This window comes from Monodon monoceros, unplaced genomic scaffold (genome assembly GCF_005190385.1).
Source record: "Monodon monoceros isolate NGI ecotype Baffin Bay Population unplaced genomic scaffold, NGI_Narwhal_1 Super_Scaffold_15, whole genome shotgun sequence".
Lineage (NCBI taxonomy): Eukaryota > Metazoa > Chordata > Mammalia > Artiodactyla > Monodontidae > Monodon > Monodon monoceros.
In genome coordinates this window covers 14,570,426-14,593,279 of record NW_021703771.1, presented here as the reverse complement: position 1 = coordinate 14,593,279, position 22,854 = coordinate 14,570,426, and the positions used below count along the sequence as shown (strand labels likewise).

General features: G+C 37.3%; 1 protein-coding gene across 2 annotated transcripts in view; it reads right to left on the bottom strand.

The window, feature by feature from the left end:
• Window positions 1-424: 424 nt before the first annotated feature.
• The window catches only part of BCKDHB (branched chain keto acid dehydrogenase E1 subunit beta), a 285,277-nt gene continuing 262,847 nt past the window's right edge, over window positions 425-22,854 (bottom strand). For both annotated transcript variants that reach the window (XM_029223430.1, XM_029223433.1), the window contains one exon: window positions 425-1,453. The gene's annotated coding sequence lies outside the window, so the exon portion shown is untranslated. The remainder of the gene's footprint in view (window positions 1,454-22,854) is intronic.

Below are 22,854 nucleotides of genomic sequence, written 5' to 3'. Positions count from 1 at the left end.
GTTGAATGAACACCTGATAGCATGCTTGCTTTTCCCGAGAATATATTCTACTTTTATACTAGGACAATCCAAACTGGAGGTTGATTGTCACTACTCTACTGAACGCTGTGGCAGAACAGTCTAGAATCACGCATGCCAAGCACTGGTATTTTCCAGAGTAGCCTGTGGAAATAACCTTTGGATGTGAGCTTCCTTTTAACTTATTTAAATGATTTTAACATACCCACCCATAATATTACTAGATGAGAAAAGGAAGGTTTGGGTATGGTTTTATTTTCCTTAGCGGTTAAGAGCATTTAAAATAATATTTGATTTTATATGAGTTTGAATTTCTAAACTTCTGAAAATCCTACTGTCTCAGAAGTTGAGACCTATTCCATGTTCATATTATAGTTGGCCCTGAATAAAATGTTTAAAACCACCACAAAGTTCAGTTTAAAATATATATATATATATATATGATGTGATATATATACATTATATATCTATATATAATGTATCTATAGATACATCACTAAGCAGTTAAAATAATAGTTCAAGGTGTTGTTCCCTTTAATTTTTGTTTCTGAAAAGGAAGCTTCAAAGCATTATTATTAATCCTAAAGCATACTCATTTATTCACTTTGCTGGACAGCAGAAATTAACATAACATTGTAAAGCAACTATACTTCAATAAAATTTTACAAAAATAATAATACTCATTTGTCTCTTCTTTGAAAACTTAACAAGGGATGGGATGTGTATCCAACTCCCTTTTTGCAAAGGGCCTGGCTTTTTAAAAGCCACATTTAACAGTCTTGTCTGCTTGTTAACCTGGTGTTGTCTTCAACTCTCTTTGGAACAGCTATCTCCCAGCTGCAGTTAAACATTCAGCCTAGAAGCTCCCAGCTCACAAGACTTTCTCCATTATTCCCAAGTTTACCAACAGGGAAGCTGTAGTGTTCTCACAGAAAAAGCCAAAAGTTGCTTGAAGAGTTCCAGTGTAAGTCATATTTTCCATTTTTATTTTATTTCTGATCCGGAGGCTTAGATCAAGTCTAATTTCTTTGAAGCCCGTAGTTTTGAGATATTAAATTCCATCACAGCATTAGTATCTGACACTCTTAAAAAGTTCCTACGGTGCATACATTTTCACCAAACACTTTAAATATTTTGTGGTTCTAAATATTACGCTGTATTTGAGTTGGGGAGCCATGGGACATACTTTAAAAGTCAAAGGACAGAGAAGGATATAGAATGGAAAAGTGATATAGTCCTCCTTTGTGTTCCAATCTATGCCACAAGTCCCCTTCACCTTGATGGAAGTAACTGATGCACTATCGTCCTATGCTTTTCCAGGTCAGGTCACAAATGTATTGATTCAGGCGAATGCAGCTTTTCACACTTTGGATGATGAGATGGATGAAGCTCCTTATATCTGGGTCAACATCTGGCTTCCATTATATGTTACATACTGCAGAAAATGAAGGAGCACAAAAGCATATTATCGCAGCCTCGATTTCTTCCTCTGATCATATACACTCTCAGAAACACACATATACACACACACCCATAGGCATTTTTACTTAAGTAGTGTCATAATATGCACACTGATGCATTTATTTTACTACTTCCTAGTCATCTTTCCATGTCCGAATATGTGACCATGTCTCATCTTTCTTAATGAGGATCTCATAGCATGGATTTCCCCATAACCCATGTAATCATTTCTGTATCGTTAGATGCTTGGGTTGTCTACAGTTTTTCCTGTTACAAAAAAATCTCTGCAATTCTTGTCTTTTCACATATGCAAACTTTCTGGAAGGCAGGTTTCAAGAAGTAAAACCCGAAGGTGATTCAGGTTTTGTTTCTGATGGATAACCACCAAAGAGCTTCAAAAAGACTGTAATAATTACACCCCACGCCGTATAAAAGTCCAAGATTCCTCACACTCTCATCAACACTGGATAACAAAGGAGAAAACTTTTTATTATATATGTATGAAAAAATAAATTATGAAAAATGTACAGTGGTGTTTGTATCTCCAATTAGAGAAGAAACACTTTTTTGAGATTTTTAAATTTTATTATTTTTTAATTTAAGTATAGTTGCTTTACAATGTTGTATTAGTTTCTAGTGTACAGCAAAGTGACTCAGCTATATGTATACATAAATCCCCTCTTTTGTGGATTTTCTTCCCATTTAAGTCATAGCAGAACACTGAGTAGAGTTCCCTGTGCTGTACAGTAGGTTCTCATTAGTTGTCTATTTAGACATAGTATCCATAGCGTATATATGTCAGAAACATTTTCAAAGTCTGTTTGTTTCTTAAGTTTTAAAACCACACATAAACCTGGACATAAGCAGCACACATCATTTCCCGATTAAATGGGGTTAAAGCTGTGTTTGTTATATTAGAGGATGAGCTCCTCCAACAAAGAGAACCCAACACACAGTGGCTTACAGAATATAGAAATTTCTTTCTCATGTAACAGAACTGTAAAGAGCAGTTCTGATGGACAGGACAGATCTGCTGGGTGTAGTCATTCAAGACCCAGGTTCTTGCCACCTTATTGTTCCTCCATCTTCTAGAACACAAAAGAAGCTAGATACCTACCATATCCAGAAAGAGTCTAGAGGAGGCTTGTTCAATGTTTTAATTTCCAGACCCAGACACATCGCTTCTGCTCACATTCTGTTGACAAGAACTTGGCCATCTAACTGCAGGGGGACCGGGAAATGCAGTCCAGCTAAGAGGCCTGGACTCAATCACAACTCCATTTTCATGACAGAAGGGGAGAACAGATTTGGCCAAATTATCAGTCTTGCCACACTTACTAAATTTCCAGATATCATAATAGTGATTCAAGTAACTAAACTAAATTAAGGACAAAGCATTTCCTAAAGTCAAATCCAGGAGAAGATAGCATTGCTATATTCAAAAGACAATGTTTTTACATACGTGTGCTGTAAATTACACACAAACTTTGATATAAACAGAGCACATCATTTCAAATTACATAGAAATTTTCTCCCAATGATTTTTTGTTTAAGTATTTACTACTATGTGGTCCATCCTACGCCTTCTAAAGGAACTGGTCATTTCTCCTTACCTGCAGAAACGACCTCTAAATATTGCAATGACTTAGAATGAAATCCCAGGACGCCCCACTTGTCACACTTTTTTCTTCAATTTGTGACCGTTTCTTCTCATGACTGTTCAATTCTGTGCCATTTTTCAAAAACAAATTTGTAATAACTTAACATTTTGAAAGTATACACAAATAAGCCTAAAAAGAATTTAGTGTCTAGAAGAAAAGTCACCAAATGTATGCTCTATATTCAGTGAGATGTCAATTCCAAAGCTGTGCCTGGGATAGAAGAGAATAGAGGAAGCCGTAAACCCTTCTAGTTGGACTCAAGCCTGCGCTGGAATACAGGCCTAACTTGTCTTGTTGGCACATTGAACACATTTCACTAAAGGCATACAAAAGGTCCTTTATTGTTTTCGGGAAGATGATAAGACCAGCTGAAGAGTTTAATGCCTTCTTTGGCAGTGAGAGATGGAGTCAGGGAACTTTGGCAACTCAAAGGGAGCAATAAAATGACCATGTGAAAAGGGCACGTTGGAAATATAGTAATGACGGCAATATAAGATGCATAAATGCGATCAAGATTTACTGCTGGAGATGTTACCAGAGCTTCTGATGTGCTGTCACTCTCTACTGAGCCTGGCAGCTCGCTTTTAGAGGAGCAGGGAGTCACAAATAAGTACCAATCAAGGTAACTCCAGGACTGCAGCCTGCTGTATTCTGACCTCATAAACAAGGTATTCTGTAGAATGTATGCGCGAGCCAAGGACCGTCTAAAAGGTGATACAAAAGTCTCAGTTCTCAACATAGAACAGAGGAGTAGGTAGTTTACCATTAACTTTACCAGATGGCTTCTTTAAGCACGGTCATAAATAATAAGTGAATGTTATGTAAAAAGAATCAAGGAGAATGAATGGACAACTACTTCAGCCTGTCCATTTTACAAGACTTCTAATGTTTTAAAGAAACTTGGCACGTTTTTTTCTGGAGAGGCTTACACCTCCATTCTCTGCCCCTTATAGATTACTCTGATTAATCTCTTTCATGCTCATAAACATCTCACATGCCCATGTTTGTTACCTGAAGATATATTGTACTCCTGTGTTTAGCTTGGTACATTTTCCTTTCCAAAAATGTCTCTGGGACTTCCCTTCATTAGGAATCATTCTCTTTTCAGTTCAGTGTCACTCACCTGTGACAAAGACTCATGAGCTGCTTAATGGGAAGCACAATATAGCAGGAAAAATATGCCCAGGCCAACTGCCTGCTCGAGAGCCTGGCTTTAATTTTCTCAGCATCTCAACCCAATCTTTCTCTAGGAGGACGATGATGGGGTTGAGAGTGAATTATTTGTCTGATGGCTTTCTAATAGGGAGATGGTTCCAAGAGTCAGGATGGAGATGGCCAATCTTCTACACACGTGTGCGCCAAGCCAAATTACAGTCCAGAGGGCCAGTGGGGAAAGACAACACATTAACCTGCACTGACACCTGTTCATCTGACACACCCTTTCCTGAACTCAAAAGGTCTGTTTCTTTTGAAATATTTATGTCACTGAAAGTAAAGGTCATTCCATTCTGGTGTTTCACTTTACATGATGATGAAAACTGACACTTAAAACAATGAAATCAGTTTCCAAGGCAGAGAGTAAACACACAAAGATGCATCCTTTCTGCCACAAGAGAAGTAAAGGAAATGTACATATCAGGTCCTGAAAGGTATATCTTCAATCGATTTTAAATCGGATTTTTATTCAAATATCCAAATGACCGTTTCTCTGGAGCCTCTTCAATTAGTCCATAGTAACCAAATTGACCATATTGCCTTATTCTGTTATGCTGTGTCCTCTTGACTGTCAAATTCTGGAGAATTCAAAACAAGTGTGCAAGTGAAACTGAGAGAGGTTAGTATCACAAGAGCATTTGTTGCTTATTAAGATCCTCTGTGTGCTGATTCTGAGACATGTTAATGATTAAATTAATAAAAATAATATTTTTACCTGACACTTTAGATTTAATTTTAGTAACTTAAAAGAAAAACATAATCAAGCATAAAATGAATTTGCATTTTGAAATAAAGTTAGTAACTTGGACTTGGGTTTCTTTTCTGTTTTCTCAATGCTTTTTGCAATATTCATGCACCTGTGGTCTCATGTCTTTTCCCATCAATCCACTGAAATTGCTGTCAACGTGTGTGTTAATGACTTCTTTGTTATTAAATCCAGGTGACATTTCTCAGTCCTTAACCTACTTTACCTCTTACTCACACATCTAAACAATATTTACCAAATATCTACTAAGTGTCAGGCACTGCATTAAATGTCAAGCATAAATGTTGAAGCAGAGTTTACTGTGGAATAGAGGAGTTGGATATTAATGAGTTACAGAAATAATTATTCAATTGTTGACTCATAAAGAATAAATATAGCATGCACTAAGAGAATATAGTTGGGAAATATAACTTAGTCAGAGATGTCAGCAAAATTTCCCAGAGGAAATGACTTCTAAGCTGAAATTTAAAACTTATTTACTCAAAAATACCTATGTACAGGGCTTCCCTGGTGGCGCAGTGGTTGGGAGTCCGCCTGCCGATGCAGGGGACACGCGTTCGTGCCCCCGTCCGGGAAGATCCCACATGCTGCGGAGCGGCTGGGCCCGTGAGCCATGGCCGCTGAGCCTGCACGTCCGGAGCCTGTGCTCCGCAACGGGAGAGGCCACAACAGTGAGAGGCCCGCGTACCGCAAAAAAAAACAAAAACAAAAACAAAAACCTATGTACAACTATGTAACTTATTTATCTTCCATTCAGTCGGTCAAAAACATCAACTAACTAATATGTTCACAGATACCACATAATACTGCTCAATAGTTCTTAGCTGGGCTCACTTAAACTGATAAACTATAGTACAGTGCCTGATAATAATAGACTAGTGGGTAGGCTGGGGCTGACTGGTTTACAATAACTTAGCTAGCATAGCTAGGATAACCAATGCATCTTTCCACTTCATCATTCTTTGGCATGCCAGCTCAGACCTAATCACTTGGCAGGCACAAGGTTTTAAGACAGAGAGAGGAAACCTGCAAAGTCTCCTCAGGTCGAGGCTCAGAAATCACACACATCAATTCCACCACAGTAATACAGACCCAAGCAAGTCACAGGCCAGCCCAGGTTTAATGAGTAAAGGAAATTGATAGGAGAAGCTGCAAGGTCATAATGCAAGATCAGAAAGAAAACTTGGAATAATTTGTGGCCACTTTTGCAATCTACCACAATGAGGTAGGTGTTATTTCTCCCTATTTTATAGATGATGAACTAAAGCTAGAATATAGCACAATGCCTAGCACAAAGTAATATTCACTAAATATTATAAAAATAAAAGAATACAGCCATGAATAAATTGAATAATTAAATTAATTCATACTTAAGTAGAGCTATGGCTGAGGCCTGGATTGTCTGTTTCCATGGCCTGATTCTTTCTTGTTACTCTATACTGGTTCCTGAATATAAAAAATCAAATGAGATATAACAGTTGAGGAATGACATGACTGTCTCCAGCTGGAGACTCCCATTGCTAGCCGTGAGACACCTACATAGGAAGCAGTGGTTTTAAAACATTGGATAATAAACCTCACAGAACTATGATCCCTGAGAGAAGGGAAACACATGAGAAAAACTCTACAAGTACTCCAACTTACAGCCTAGAAGTTTCCAGGTTGAAGTACAGAGTGGGGAAATCCAAACAGAACCTGGCAGTCTTCCTAAATTTGAGATTAGTGGTCAAGAAGCTCAAGATAGATAGAATTTGTAGAAAAGAGTACTGGAAAGGATAAAGCTGCACAGAGAGAAAGCTCCAAAGAGCTATGGAAAAATACCATTGAGTCTATGACTGAGCACAGTTCTGGAATGCAAAAGAAGAAATTACCCAAAGCCAGGGAAAGAACCACTGAAGAGCAGAAGGTGAACAAGTTGTAGAGCTCAAATAGGGCTGGGAATAGTTCATGTTCCCCCCAGCCAGAGTAGAGAGATTTTATAATATACAGGAAAATGAGTAGAATGGCCAGAAGGGTATTGCCTTAGTAGTGGGGCTAAGTTAGCTTGAGACAAAAGGCTTCTCTGGATTCAGGAAAGCCTCAGAAGGATCAAACTAGTTCCAAATAACTTAACTGTACATCAGAACAAAATCAACGTTCTTTAAAGAAATTAAAGAACAAAACAAAATAAGATGTAACAATGATATTCAACATCCAGTGAAAAATTACCAGCATGTCAGAATCAGGAAAATATTTGCCCCATAATCAAGAGAAAAATCAATCAACAAAAACAGATCCATATATGACAGAAGTAATGAAACTACAAAGACTTTAGAACAGCTATTATGAATATTATAAATGCTTCATAAATTCAAGGATTAGAAAAACACATTAAAATGAAGAGAAAAATGGAAGATATAAAAAAGACCCAAACAGAAGTTCATGAGATGAAAATAGCAATATCTGAAATTGAAAAAATTATATTGTATGTGATTAACAATAGATTATACAAAAGATCAGTGAATCTAAAACATAGGAATAAAAATGATTCAAAAGGAAGCAAGAGAGGTAAAAAGACTAAAAAAGACACTGCCCCTACCAAAAAAAAAAAAAAAATAGAGCATTAGTGACCTGTGAAACAATAACAAGTGGTCTAGAGTATGTACAATTGGAATCACAGATATGGGAATGTAGGGGGAAGGGAGAAAATATTTAAAGAAATAATGGTGTGATGGATTGGGAGATTGGGATTGACATATATACACTAATATGTATAAAATGGATAACTAGTAAAGAAATAATGGCTGACGTTTTTCCAAATTTGATAAAACCAATTAACCCAGATATCCAAGAAGTTTAACAAATCCAAAGCAAAAGAAAGAAAAAGAAATTCACACAACTGCACATCATACAAAATTACTGAAAACCAGTGATAAAGGAAAAAAAATCTTAGAATCAGCCATGTTGGAGAAAATATATTTTTCCAAACAAAGATATGATTATAGCAGAATTTTTGTCAAGAAGTACAGAAGCCAGAACACAATGGTATAACATCTTTTAAGAACTTAATAATTCTATAAAGAGCAAAAACATCTGGCAAAAATGAACACATAAAAAAAGGTTGTTTTTCAGATGAAAAGGAAAGAAAGAAAGAAAGCTGAGAAAACTCATTGCCATCAAACATGCACGAAAACCAATATTAAAGGAAGTGCCTGAGCAGAGGAAAATGGTAACAGGTGGAAACTAAAATCTACAGAAAAGAATAAAGAATGCTGAAAATGGCAAACATACGGGTAAATGTAAAATCCTTTTAAAAATTGTTTTTCCCATTTATAAATATCTTTAAAAGATAATTATTCAAAGCAAAAATAATAATGTATTTGGGGATTTAGAGCATGTAGAAGCATCGATCACTGCAATAGTAAAAAGGTCAGGAGGAAGAAAATGAAAGTATACTACAGTAAGATTCTTACACTGTATGTAGTGGTGTAACGTTATTATTTGCAAGTAGACTATAAGTTAAAGGTGTGTACTCTAAACCTTAAAGCAACTGCTGAGAAAAATAAAAGCCAATAAAGAAGATAAAATGAATCATAAAAGTACTTAATTTAAATGAAGGCAGAAAATAGGAATAAAGTATCAAGGAATAGACAGGACAAATAGAAAATAAAAAATAAGAAAAAAACCTATGCAAATGACTAAATGTTCCATTTAAAAGTCAGAGATCATCAAACTGAACTTAAAAAGAACTACCCAATTTTATTCTGTCTACAAGAAAGCCACTTAAAATTTGAAGACACAAATAAGTTAAAAATAAAAGAATGGAATAAAATATACTATGCAAATACTAAGCATAATAAAGTTGGAATGGATATATTAATTTCAGATGAAGCAGATTTTTAGAATAAGAAATGTTAACAGGAGTAAAAGGGGACACTTCATAATTAATGTGGGATCAATTCATCTAAAGGATGTAATAATTCTAAATGTTTGTACACCTAATATGTATACAAATACATTTTGAACTTTAAAATACATGAATCAAATATTGATAAAATTGAAAAGAGAAATAGACAATCCTAAATTACAGCTGAAAGGTTTCAAAAACTTTCTTGCAATAACATAGAGCAATTAGACAAAAAAATCAATAGGATATAGAAAACATGAACAACACTATCAACTAACTTGACCTAACTGATATTTATAGAATATTCTCCCCAACAACAGTAGAATACACATTTTTTTTCTTCCAAATACACACAAAACATTTACAAAATAGAGTATATTCTGGGACATAAAAAAGACTCAATAAATTTTTATAAAGTAGAATTTTTATAAAGTATGTTTTGTGACCACAAGATAATTAAACTAGAAATTAAAAATAGAAAGATGTTTGAAAAATCCCCCAAAGATTTGGAAAAATTTTAAAACATGCTTCTAAATAACCCAGGAGTCAAAGAAGATATCTCATGGAATATTTTCAAACATTTTTAACTTAATGAAAATTAAAATACAACATACTGAATGGTAGAGAGCAGCTAAAGCAATGCTTAGAGGAAAATGTATAGTATTACATGATTTATATAGAAAAGACATTCTCAAATCAGTGATCTAAATTTTCATTTTAATAAGCAAATTAAACCCAAATTAAACAGAAGGAAACAAGTAATAAAGGTAAAATAAGAGGATAACAGTAAAACAATGAAGAAAATAAATGAAGCTAAACTCTAGTTTCTAGAAATGATTGTGCCCAGCCAAGGAGGCGAAATGGATTCAACAGATTATAGGATGCAGTATCAAATCACCTCATACGAACACTATCATTAATTACAAAGAAATCCTCAGTCCCTGACAGACACATTCTTACTGTTTTTCCTTGTTACTGTTCTAGAAAATCTAGCACAGATATAAGCAGTCCATCTTTACCTTGCCTGGTTGCAAAGTAGGATGATTATGCAGGTGGGAGCTGAATTCATAATACAACTCTGCTAAAGTATAACCCAGGAGGAAAATACCAGCCTGTTCCAGACCCATGTCAGCAGTAAGTCTTTGCCAGGAAGGTCCGAAATGAAACAGAAAAGTAGGTTCTTGTTTCTTACATACAAAGTTGAAGGAAACATTCCCATCAGCCTCTAAACAGAAAAAGAAATCCTACTGCTTTGAAAACAATAATATTATATTTGTCTCATTTGATTTTTCAAACCAAGAGAAAGAGGTTTCAACTCACAACACTGTCTAACCCTTTTCCACCTATAACAAACAGTACTGTTGAAACCAAGCAGGACCCTGCGGGGCCCTCTTGGGGTAGAAAATCCTTTCTGTGTCTCCTGCTTCTTGTTTGTAGGGAAAAGGCTTTAGCCTCCTAGACCTTCCCTCCAAAGGGCAGATTCAAACAGTTACTAATTAGGGGAGTGAGGGAATGCAGAAACAAAGGAAAAGCAGTCAAGAAACAATAGTGCAGGCATAAAGCAGAGTCCTAGCTCCTCCTCATGGCATATACATAACAATCTGATGCATATCTCTGAGCTCTTCTGTAAGAACTGAGACCCCCACCCAGGTGGAGGTTGGTAACTTCAGGCCAAGCACAAGTACGTGGATCCCAGACTGGCTGGAACAAGAAGCCTGAAGACTAAGATTTCTGGCAGTCACCTTGTTACCTCCCCACCAACCAATCAGAAGAAAGTCACACACCCTGCAATGCTCACCCCAAATTTTGCCTTTAAAAACTCTTCCCTGAAAACCACAGGGGAATTCAAATCTTTTGAGCAAGAGCTGCCCATTCTCTTTGCTTGGCCCTTGCAATAAACCTTTCTCTGCTCCAAACTCCATCATTTTGGTTTGCTGGGGCACATGAACTTGGGTTCAATAATACTGCAGACATCAAGAAAAGAAAAATTCACTGGAACGTGAATTAATCAGATGGTAGTTTTAAGACCCTTGCAGAAGATCATGTTAAAGTGATCAGGTTTCTTAGGTTTCTTTGTCATCACCTGCTGTGCTAACTAAGTGTCCAAAACTGTCATGCCTTCTTGGGAATAAAATAACCTATCCCTACACATGCTATTTTAAGTCCTTCCATTTCATCCTGCTTTTGAAATGACTTTATTTTTGGACACCCCAGATGTAATCCCTTCACTGACCACAAAGTGGTTTGTTCTGAAAAATGCTGTAAAGAGCAAATTCTTTGAATCCATATTTCCTCAGTTGACATGACCAAGCTGTTAGGATTTCTCAGTAACATGTGGCACTTGCATCTGTAACAAGTCATAACCAGAGGAAACTCTGGCAGCATAGTGGTTGCACGATTTAGACTCAACCATTGGAGGAGTTAAGTATTTTGGTCTTGAATTCCAGTGTGGCTTAAGGAATGTTGGCAGTCTTTTTCCAAAGTTGTGGTGCACATACAACCCAGTCAATTCCCTTACACAAGGCTTAGTCACTATCCCCTGTATATTTTGTGTGTGGCAAATTCATGTAAACTCATCTTTGTTTGGCTTCTTCCAAACTGTAATTCATTAAATTCTCTATCAGTGAGTTGTTCCACCTCTTTAGTCTGGGAAAAGTCTTTTCCAGATAGTCATCTGTAATGTTGGCCATTCCTCTTCTTTGCATAAGTACAATTTAACTAGTCATAAAACACCCCAGGGGGTCCATCCAAGTTCCCTTGGAAGCTTCAAAGCCAGGAAGACACAAGGACAAGTTTTTCTTGAATTCCTTTCCACTCCCCACTCCAGAGCCCATGGCTCTCCATGCTGGAGACCCAACCATGATATCAACTCCTGAGTTCCCAGATATACCTGTTCCTAAAAATCCTAATTGCTTCCAATAGCCCAAGACCTTTACTGACTTAACCAGAAATAAGGACAGCCATACTTCTTCCAACTCAAGGTACTTCCCTGTCTCAAGAAGGAGACTGATGGAAGTAGCAATAAAGTTTCTAGAACAAACCTTTCATACCAGCAATCAGGAAAAAAGAAAAGCTCAATACTTAAAATATGGTATTCTGGTAAATACGACCAAGAATTATAGCTTGTAGTTCTCTGTTTCTCACTTACTTGTTGGTCTTATGTAAATCTCCCCATCTCTCGGGGCCTCTCATCTCTAATATCTTTCTAGATCTCAAAGTCTATGATTCTAATGATATAAAAATTCAAGGGGTATAGTAAGGAGATCATTTAATTATTTTTATTTTATTTTTTTAAATGTGGTAAAAACTACATAACACAAAATTTGCCAGTTGAGTCATTTCAAGTGCACATTTCAATGGTATGAACTACATCTACATTGTGCAATCATCACCATCAGCCATCTCCAGAACATTTTTCATCTTCGAAAACTAAAATTTTGCACTCATTAAATAACAACTCCATTTCTCCTTGCCTTCAGCCCCTTGCAAACACAATTCTGCTTTCTGTCTCCATGATTTTGATTACTCTATGTATCTCATATATGCAAAATAACATGGTATTTGTCCTTTTTCTGACTGGTTTATTTTACTAGTATAATATCCTCAAGGTTCATCCATGTTGTAGCATGTATTATTAAAGCTGAATAATATTTTATTTTATATAAACACCACTTATCTGTTAACGGAAACTTAGGTTGCGAGAAAATTGATTTTTTAAATTATCTACTATAGTGTTAATTTCCTTCCAGATCATGTTCTTAGCTACATGTCAAAATCACCTAAGGGGTTTTAAAAATACAGGTTACTGGGCTTAACCCTAGATTTACTAAATCAGAATTTCCATAGCAGGGGCCTAGAAATCTGTATTTTAAGAAAACTGAAGGCCTATGTTCTTATCAAAAAGTAATTGTGCATCTGTCCCCTCCTAAAAAAAAAACTGTTTGTGGGATGATCTGAGTACCAGTCTCTATACCACATACAATATAGAACTGCTAACTTAAACATGAAACAAGTCAAGAAAAAACGCATGTGTGTGGAGGGAGTAGATGAGTCCCTAGTTCTTCTGCCCAGAGGTAAAGCATTGGAGCTGGACCAGAAACAAGAAAACCCTGGCAGCTATGCATGCTGGGAGACTGTGATTTTCACTGTACTTTTTTGGTTCACAGATTTAAGGACCAAATCATGGAAGTAGTATAGAATTGCACCTTGATGCATCAAGCAGCTCTATATGGATGCTAATCAGATACTGAAAACCTTCCAATAGGTAAAGATCCTAGAAAGAGATTCCTCCATAAAAATAAGTGTAAAGTTAGCAGAGCCGTGTAAAAATCACAGAGACTGTCTGCTGACAATCTCCATTTGGCAAAAATCATTACATTTAAAGAATGAATAAAGAGACAAAAATTAACATGGAATTTATAGACATGACAACACGAGGGAAAGAGAACAGCACATTAAGACTCAGATGATAGAAAATTAGGGAAAGCTGGTCATTCTCAAAGGGATGTCAAAGATATGACTTTTACAAAAGAGGCAAAAAATAAAAAAGAAAACTCATGCATAATGAAAAAACAGGCTATGAATATGAGTTAAGATGATACCTACTGCTATGACAAATGAAGCCCCACATTTCAGTGGAATAAGAAATAAAACTTTATTGCTCTGGTATGTGAAATCCAAAACAGATGTTCCTGATTAGCAGACAGCTCTCCTCCAATTGGCAATTCAGGGAACTAGGCTCTTTCTACCATGTGGCTTCACCATCTTCAACACATGGCTTTTAAGATTGCCATGGAATGGGAAATAGCATGGGAGACCATACATGGGAGATTTTTATGGGCCAGGTGTGGAAGTGATTTGTATCTGTTCTTCATATACTCCATTAGTAAATTATGCTCACATAACTTCAAGAGGGGCTGAGAAATTGTTGTCTAGTGGGTGCGCAGGAGAAAGGAGAAGCAGATTACGTGAACAGCTAGTCAGTCTCTAGCACCCTGACTACAAAATGTCTACAGAATGAAATGCACATACAACAACCTGGGGAGAATAGAGGGCTGGGGGAGATGAAGTCAAAATAAAAAAGCAATAACAAATGAAAGCCAATGCAGGAAGCAAAGAGGAAAACTGAAATGGCAGGATATGGAACAAACTTATGAAGCCTTCCCAGAACACAGAAGAAGGAGAAAAAGATCTGAAAATAGTAAAAGAAAATGATAGACATGGAAAGCAGAGAGGTGAGAACAGAGATTTTAATTTCAGCCTTGGAGATGCTCTAAAACAAGAAACCAGAAAAAAGAACAGAGAGGAAGTAACAAAGATGTAACTGAAGAAAAAGTTTTAAAACAGGAGACCCAAATATGCAGACATGAATAGCCAACCACGGTTCAGGTAAATGTATTGAAAGAGATCCATGCAAAATGCGCAGTGGAAGAATTTTGGAATTAGAAAGAAAAGGAAAAAGAAATCCAACAAGCACACATGCAAGCAAACAAACCAACAAGAGATTATAAACAAAGCAACAAAATCAGATTGGCAAACATTTTCCTCTGCTACTTGAGATGCCAGGAGACAAGGTTGCAACATCTTTTGATTCTGGTGGAAGGAGGTTTGATGGAAAAAAAAAAAGAATTTTATATGAAGAGTCAATGTATCACTCACTGCTGAGACAGCAGAATAAAGTCCTCAGAAAAGCTAGAATTAAGAAATATTTGACTCAAGTAATCCTTTACAAAGAAAAGAAAGGAAACACAGAACAAAAACAATTTTTTTTTGCTGAATAGCATACTCTAAATGACAGCCAGTCAAATTAAATGCATCAAGCATGGGAGTCTTGTACGTAAAAACTAGTATTGAAAGTAAACATTAAAACACATGAAACAGGAAAAATCAGAATGGTTCAAGATTGCAGAGTAGAAGGACATGTGCTCATTCCCTCTTGTGAGAGCACCAGAATCACAACTAGTTGCTCAACAATCATTGACAGGAAGACACTGCAAATCACCAAAAAAGATACCCCACACCCAAAGACAAAGGAGTAGCCACAATGAGATGGTAGGAGGGGTGCAATCACAATAAAATCAATCCCATAACCGCTCGTTGGGTGACCCCCAAACTGGAGAATAATTATACCACAGAAGTCCACCCACTGGAGTGAAGGTTCTGAGCCCCATGTCAGGCTTCTCAACCTGGGGGTCCGGCAACAGGAGTAGGAATTCCCAGAGAATCAGACTTTGAAGTCTAGTGGATTTGCTTGCAGGATTTGACAAGACAGGGGAAACAGAGACTCCACTCTTGGAGGGCAAACACAAAGTAATATGTGCATCAGGACCCAGGGGAAGGAGCAGTGACCCCATAGGAGACTGAATAAGATGTACCTACTAGTGTTAGAAGGTCTCCTGCAGAAGCGGGGGGGTGGCTGTGGCTCACTGCGAGGACAAGGACACTGGCAGCAGAAGTTCTAGGAAGCACTCCTTGGCGTGAGCCCTCCCAGACTCCACCATTAGCCCCACCAAAGAGCTTGTAGGCTCCAGTGCTGGGTCTTGCCTCAGGCCAAACAACCAGCAGGAAGGGAACTCAACCCCACCTGTCAGCAGACAAGTGAATTAAACTTTTACTGAGCTCTGCTGACCAGGGCAACACCCAGCTCTACCCACCACCAGTCCTTCCTATCAGGAAGCTTGCACAAGCCTCTTAGATAGCTTCATCCACCAAAGCGCAGGCAGCAGAAGCAAGAAGAACTACAATCCTGCAGCCTGTGGAACAAAAACCACACTCACAGAAATACAAAATGAAAAGGCAGAGGGCTAAGTACCAGATGAAGGAACAAGACAAAACCCCAGAAAAAAAAACTAAATGAAGTGGAGATAAGCAACCTTCCAGAAACAGAATTCAGAATAATGAGAGTGAAGATGATCCAGGATCTCGGAAAAAGAATGGAGGCAAAGATCAAGAAGATGCAAGAAATGTTTAACAAAGAACTAGAAGAATTAAAGAACAAACAAACAGAGATGAACAATACAATAACTGATATGAAAACTACACTTAGAAGGAATCAATAGCAGAATAACTGAGGCAGAAGAACGGAGAAGTGACCTGGAAGACAGAATGGTAGAAATCACTGTCGCAGGACATAATAAAGAAAAAAGAATGAAAAGAAATGAAGACAGCCTAAGAGACCTCTGGGACAACATTAAATGCACCAACATTCACATTGTAGGGGTCCCATAAGGAGAAGTGAGAGAGAAAGGACCCAAGAAAATGATCGAAGAGATAATAGTTGAAAACTTCCCTAACATGGGAAAGGATATAGCCACCCAAGTCCAGGAAGCACAGAGAGTCCCATACAGGATAAACCCAAGGAGAAAAACACCGAGACACATAGTAATCAAACTGAGAAAAATTATTAAAAGCAACAAGGGAAAAATGACAAATAACCTATAAGAGAACTCCCATAAGGTTAACAGCGGATTTCTCAGCAGAAACTCTACAAGTCAGAAGGGAGTGGCACAATATATTAAAAGTGATGAAAGGGAAGAAACTACGACCAAGATTAGGCAAGGATCTTATTCAGATTTGATGGAGAAACTAAAAGCTTTACAGACGAGCAAAAGCGAACAGAATTCAGCATCACCAAACCAGCTCTACAACAAATGCTAAAGGGACTTCTCTAAGGGGGAAACACAAGGGAAGAAAAGGACCTACAAAAACAAACCCAAAACATATAAGAAAATGGTAATAGGAACATACATATCGATAATTACCTTAAATGTGAATGGATTAAATGCTCCAACCAAAAGAAACAGGCTTGCTGAATGGATACAAAAACAAGACCCTTGGGCTTCCCTGGTGGCGCAGTGGTTAAGAGTCCGCCTGCCGATGCAGGGGACACGGGTTTGTGCCCCGGTCCGGGAAGATCCCACATGCCGCGGAGCGGCTGGGCCCGTGAGCCATGGCCACTGAGCCTGCGCGTCCGGAGCCTGTGCTCCGCAACGGGAGAGGCCACAGCAGTGAGAGGCCCACGTAATGCAAAAAAAAAAACAAAAACAAGACCCACATATATGCTGTCTACAAGACACCCAATTCAGACCTAGGGACACATACAGACTGAAAGTGAGGAGATAGAAAAAGATATTACAAGCAAATGGAAATCAAAAGAAACCTGGGGGCTTCCCTGGTGGCGCAGTGGTTGAGAGTCCGCCTGCCAATGCAGGGCACACAGGTTTGTGCCCCGGTCCGGGAGGATCCCACATGCCGTGGAGTGGCTGGTCCTGTGGGCCATGGCCACTGGGCCTGCGTGTCCGGAGCCTGTGCTCCGCAACGGGAGAGGCCACAGCAGTGAGGGGCCCACGTACCACAAAAAAAAAAAAAAAAGAAACCTGGAGTAGCGATACTTATATCAGATAAAATAGATTTTAAAATAAAGAATGTTACAAGAGACAAGGAAGGAGAGTACATAATGATCAAGGGATCAATCCAAGAAGAAGATATAACAATTATAAATATATATGCACCAAACCTAGGAGCACCTCTGTACATAAGGCAAACGCTAACAGCTCTAAAAGAGGAAATCGACAGTAACACAGTAATAGTGGGGACTTTAACACCTCACTTACACCAATGGACAGATCATCCAAACAGAAAATTAATAATGAAACGCAAGCTTTAAATGACACAATAGACCAAATAGATTTAATTGGTATTTACAGGACATTCCATCCCAAAACAGCAGATTACACTTTCTTCTCAAGTGCACATGGAACATTCTCCTGGATAGATCACATCTTGTGTCACAAATCAAGCCTCAGTAAATTTAAGAAAATTGAAATCATATCAAGCATCTTTTCCGACCATGATGCTATGAGATTAGAAATCAATTACAGGGGAAAAAACGTAAAGAAACACAAACACATGTAGGCTAAACAATACGTTACTAAATAACCAAGAGATCACTGAAGAAATCAAAAAGGAAATAAAAAAGTACCTAGAGACAAATGACAACAAAAACATGGTGATTCAAAACCTGTGGGATGCAGCAAAAGCAGTTCTAAGAGGGAAGTTTATAGCAATACAATCCTACCTCAAGAAACAAGAAAAATCTCAAATAAACAATTAACCTTACATCTAAAGGAACTAAAGAAAGAAGAACAAACAAAACCCACAGTTAGTAGAAGGAAAGAAATCATAAATATCACAGCAGAAATAAATGAAATAGAAACAAAGAAAACAATAGCAAAGCTCAATAAAACTAAAAGCTGGTTCTCTGACAAGATAAACAAAATTGATAAACCTTTAGCCAGACTCATCAAGAAAAAGAGGGAGAGGACTCAAATCAATAAAATCAGAAATGAAAAAGGAGAAGTTTCAACAGATGCCACAGAAATACAAAGCATCCTAAGAGACTACTACAAGCAACTCTATGCCAATAAAATGGACAACCTGAAAGAAATGGACAAATGCTTAGAAGAGTATAACCTTCCAAGACTGAACCAGGAAGAAATAGAAAATATGAACAGATCAATCACAAGTAATAAATTGAAACTGTGATTAAAAATCTTCCAACAAACCAAAGTCCAGGACCAGATGGTTTCTCAGGTGAATTCTATCAAACATTTAGAGAAGAGCTAACATCCATCCTTCTCAAACTCTTCCAAAAAATTGCAGAGGAAGGAACACTCCCAAACTCATTCTACAAGGCCACCATCACCTTGATACCAAAACCCGACAAAGGTACTACAAAAAAAAGAAAATTACAGACCAATATCACTGATGAATATAGATGCAAAAATCCTCAACAAAATACCAGTAAACAGAATCCAACAATGCATTAAAAGGATCATACACCATGATCAAGTGGGATTTATCCCAGGGATGCAAGTATTCTTCAATATATGCAAATCAATCAACGTGATACACCATATAAACAAACTGAAGAATAAAAACCATATGATCATCTCAATAGATGCAGAAAAAGCTTCTGACAAAATTCAACACCCACTTATGATAAAAACTCTCCAGAAAGTGGGCATAGAGGGAACCTACCTCAATATAATAAAGGCCATAAATGACAAACCCACAGCAAACATCATTCTCAATGGTAAAAAACTAAAAGCATTTCCTCTAAGATCAGAAACAAGACAAGGATGTGCATTCTCACCACTATTATGCAACATAGTTCTGGAAGTCCTAGCCACGGCAATCAGAGAAGAAAAAGAAATAAAAGGAATACAAATTGGACAAAAAGAAGTAACTGTCACTGTTTGCAGATGACATGATACTATATGTAAATAATCCTAAAGATGCCACCAGAAAACTACTAGAGCTAATCAATTAATTTGGTAAAGTTCCAGGATACAAAATTAATGCACAGAAATGTCTTTCATTCGTATACACTAACAACAAAAGATCAGAAAGAGAAATTAAGGAAGCAATCCCATTCACCACTACAACAAAAAGAATAAAATACCTAGGAATAAACCTACCTAAGGAGACAAAAGACCTGTATGCAGAAAACTATAAGACACTGATGAAAGGAATTAAAGATGACACAAAAAGATGGAGAGATATACCATATTCTTGGATTGGAAGGATCAATATTGTGAAAATGACTATACTACCCAAAGCAATCTACAGATTCAATGCAATCCCTATCAAATTACCAATTTTTTTACAGAACTAGAACAAAAAATCTTAAAATTTGTATGGAGACACAAAAGACCCCAAATAGCCAAGGAAATCCTGAGGGGAAAAAAAAGGAGCTGGAGGAATCAGGCTCCCTAACTTCAGACTATACTACAAAGCTACAGTAATCAAGACGCTATGGTACTGGCACAACAACAGAGATATAGATCAATGGATCAGGATAGAAAGCCCAAAGATAAACCCATGCACCTATGGTCAACTAATCTATGACAAAGGAGGCAAGGATATACAATGGAGAAAAGACAGTCTCTTCAATAAGTGGTGCTGGGAAAACTGGGCAGCTACATGTAAAAGAATGAAATTAGCACACTTCCTAGCACCATACACAAAAATAAACTCAAAATGGATTAAAGAGCTAAATGTGAGACCGGACACCATAAAAGTCTTAGAGGAAAACATAGGAAGAACCCTCTTTGGCATAAATCACAGCAAGATCTTTTTTGACCCACCTCCTAGAGTAATGGAAATAAAAACAAAAATAAACAAATGGGACCTAATGAAACTTAAAAGCTTTTGCACAGCAAAGGAAACTATAAATTTGATGAAAATTCTCAATAACAATGAAAACAAAGACTGAAAGACATTGAGAATCTGGGAGGAATTAGCACTAGCTAAAAGATGGTAGAGCTGTAGTTCCTGACACACACTCTACCTTGGCTTCATGGAACAACATTCCAAAGAATGAGCTTCCTGCCTCTGCCTCTAGCCATCCATGTACTCAGAGTGGGATGAATTGGGAGATTGGGATTGACATATATACACTAATATGTATAAAATAGATAAGTAATAAGAACCTGCTCTACAAAAAATAATAAATAGAAATAAAAAAAAAAGCATGAAAAATCAAAAAATAAAATAAAATTAAAAAAAAACACATGAAACATAGCTCAGAATTTTTTAAATGTTTGCTTATACAGTTGAATGCAAATGTCCAAAATAATTAAAGGAAATATATAATATAAAACAATGTAGTTACACTAATCTAGCTTACATTACCAGAAACTAGGAAGTGATTAGAGGGATGAGAGGTGGGTTGGGGAAAGAGTGAAAATATGCACTAGTCTTTAAAATGCACCTTTCAGTCTTGATGTTAGAAAGAATATTAGGGAACTTTGGGTTAAAAGGATGCTTTTAAAGTTTAAAGTTAATGACAAGTATAATTTCAAATAGGATAGGAATTCTGGCTTAGAGAGAATCTGGGTGACAATCCCCATTCATCCTCTTTTAATTTCTAACTAAATAGCTGTTGAAAACAAAATTTGATGAAAATTCTCAATAACAATGAAAACAAAGACTGAAAGACAATTACAATCTGGGAGGAATTAGCACTAGGTAAAAGACAGTTGGTGGAGCTGTACTTTCTGACACACACTCTACCTTGGCTTCATGGAACAAAATTCCAAAGAATGAGCTTCCTCCCTCTGCCACCATCCATCCATTTACTCAGAGTCCCAGGACCTATAACCACCAGGACACTGCAAATACCCCTCTCTACCCATTGAGAGATGTTCTCTAAAGCAAAGTAACCTCTGTCTAATTCCAGATACTGCAAACTCCTGAAAAACAATCAGCCACAAAGTAAAAGACAATTTCTGGGTGCGGTGCATCTTCTGAGACAAGTAGTCCTGATAGACACAGTACTTGGGTAGGAAAGGGCGGAGACACAGTGCACGCCTATAATATAATTTTTCAGACACTGCTATCAGTTTAAATGAACAATAAGCTAATGGTGGGGGCAGAAGGAAGAAAGGAAAAAAAAACAAAAAGAAAACCCACCTAGAACAGAGCAGAGATATACTCCATAGAAGCAAGCAATATAGAAACAGGGACATATTCACGAATTGTGGAGATGAACCTGCCATAAAGCTAGAGATCTGAACAATGATGAGAAGAGTGAGATGACTGTGTAACCCACCTGGTTCCACCAAGTTATAAAATATGGAAGGAGGGAAACTAAGAAGAAAGTGACAACAAAGAGCCTATAAAAAAAGTATTGCAGAAGGAAAAGGATAAAGACATCATGGTTGGGACTTCAAGGTAGATTGAAAACATAGTTACCTCTGCTTTCTCTTGATATCCCAGTCAAAATATTTAAAGGAATTTGAAACACGAACACACACACACACACACACACACACACACACACACGGCATTAACTTAAATTCAAGAGAACAAAGGGAAAAAAGATAAGAGTAGACGAGAAATAGGAACAAAAATTTGAAAACTGAAAAGCAGAGAAAAGAGAAGTATCTAAGCCTGCAAGGGTGCTGATGGTGAGGAACAGGTAAATATACAAGCCAGTTGGCGCCACAGGAACCCAGAAAGTCTTCAGGCTTTTATAGGTTAGAATTTAGAGCAGAAGTGTTGCTTAAAAGTATATGAAGGAAGCAGATATACCCTAAACTCTGTGAAGCCTGGCAAACACTCACCCCTAACTGGCCAAGGTAAATGCTGTGGACAAGCTGAACCAGAAATTCTGGACTTAGGAATTCTAAGAGCAAAGCTAGAGTTCTGTAACATAAGAACTGAAAGATCAAACCAAGAGGTCCAACATATACAACTGTGACACTCAGGCCCCCTCCCTTCTACTTGGCTCTAAAACATGGCAGGGATTTATGTCAGAGTGTTCTGACTATATTTTTCTCTAAGAGTTTTATAGTGTCTGGTCTTACATTTAGGCCTTTAATCCATTTTGAATTTATTTTTGTGTATGGTGTTAGGAAGTGGTCTAATTTCATTCTTTTACATGTAGCTGTCCAGTTTTCCCAGCACCACTTATTGAAGAGGCTGCCTTTTCTCCATTGTATATTTTTGCCTCCTTTGTCAAAGATAAGGTGACCGCAGGTGCGTGAGTTTGTACAATGGAATATTAGCTACAAAAAGGAATTAAATTGAGTTATTTGTAGTGATGTGGATGGACCTAGAATCTGTCATACAGAGTGAAGTAAGTCAGAAAGAGAAAAACAAATACTGTATATTAACGCATATACATGGAAAATAGAAAAATGGTACTGATGAACTTAGTGGCAGGGCAGGAATAGAGACGCAGACATAGAGAACCGACTTGTGGACACAGGAGGGGAAGGGGAGGCTGGGGCGAATTGAGAGAGTAGCATGGACATATATACACTACCAAATGTAAAATAGAT